Below are 1647 nucleotides of genomic sequence, written 5' to 3'. Positions count from 1 at the left end.
CTTCCTCCTGTGTTAGCTTTCCATCACCATCTATTGTGTTAACGGGTCGGTTTTGACCCGTGTTCTAAAATCAGCTGTAAAATACACTTAAAGTAATTATCTATCATCAAATTTGTTTCTCATCTCTTGGTTACCTTGTTAGGCTTCCTTTTCCATGAAAATGTTGGTTTTAATGTCTTTGGTGGGGGCTTCAGCTCCTATTTTTGTCAGTATACCCCTCTACTGAGGGGTATTAGAACACATCTCTAATGTGTGTTAGGGGTCAATTTTGACCCGTATATACTTACAATGAGAAAGAGGCTAAAAAGGTATTTTTTTTAACAACTGAACTTCATTATCAACTACTATTACTACTTGAGCAAACCTGACACCTCTTCCTTTTACAGTCAGGTGAATTGAGTGGGGTTGTGGCTGTGGTTGTTGTGGCTGGTGTTAGGGTTAGGCTGGCTGAGGAGGATGCTGGTGTGGATGGAGCTAGGGGAGCTCCACAGTTGTCTGAACAAGGCCTTAAGGCCTTCTGGATCTCAGGACACCCTCTCTCTTTGCTCAGCATGCACCCTGAATTTCCCAGGTCCTCAAGAAAAATTCTCTGCTTGTATTTTTTGTTTGAGTTCCACCCTTGATCGATGTGGGTCCACAACACAAATGCATTATATGCAGACACATCAACCATGTTGTTGAACACAACCATGGCCATCTTCTGGTCATTCGCTGGCAAGTGTAGGTGAGGTCAGCTTGTCCAGGTTGTCCAATCTGCCTTTGTTTTTGTCATAGTCGAGATAATTGTGGGCTTTCCTGATGACACGGCTGCATCTTTTTGGAGAGAAGACAAAAGTACCACACTCTGTTTTTCCTTTGGACAATAGGAGACCACACTGGTGGTGTCTGTAAAAGTATATCTTGAGGAAAGTGAAGCCCTGCCTTTCACCTGCGAGATTCAACAGGCAGCTTAGGTTTATTTTTCTTTACCATGCCCACTATGGTAAGTTTCCTCCTAAGAACCTCTTGTCCAAGGTCATAGCTGGTAAAAAAGTTGTCACAAGTGATATTGTGACCCTGCAGTCCAGTATTCATATCAAGGACCACATGTTTTCCTTGTTTTTTTTCTCAGGGATGCCACTCCCAGCACTGCCTGTGTGTGCAGGTAAACAGGAAAACAAGACAAAATGAGACTCTCCCAAAACTCAAATTATTGGAAGAGGAGCTGGTTATCACTGTTTTGGCTGACAGTGCATTTATGATTTCAGTTTTGGTTATAATTATTGCATTTTAATCAAATTTTTATAACCGGGTCGAAATCGACCCCAACACCACAAAGGGTATATTTTTAACCAGAGCAATTTAGAAAAAAAAAAAAAATATATATATATATTTTTTTAATTATTTTGTTGAAATAGAGATTCCTGACAAAGTCAAAAAGTCTTGATGCAATAAACTAACCCTGTGTGGTTCTTTTATACATTTTAAATCTAAAACAGGTCAGTGGCAACACTAACACAAGAGGAAGGATAAATATGGATATGAAAAAACAAAAAGGTAAATTCCCACAATGCAACTGGCCCAGACTTGTGTCTCTGCACATGTTGCCCTTCCCATGACACGATTATAAAAGGTTGAGCTCAAAAAAAAAGTTTCCAAATCTGCCTA

This window comes from Boleophthalmus pectinirostris, unplaced genomic scaffold (genome assembly GCF_026225935.1).
Source record: "Boleophthalmus pectinirostris isolate CB_2022bp ecotype Guang Dong unplaced genomic scaffold, ASM2622593v1 HiC_scaffold_1, whole genome shotgun sequence".
In the NCBI taxonomy this organism is placed as follows: Eukaryota; Metazoa; Chordata; class Actinopteri; order Gobiiformes; family Gobiidae; genus Boleophthalmus; species Boleophthalmus pectinirostris.
Note: the sequence above shows the minus strand (reverse complement) of the source record.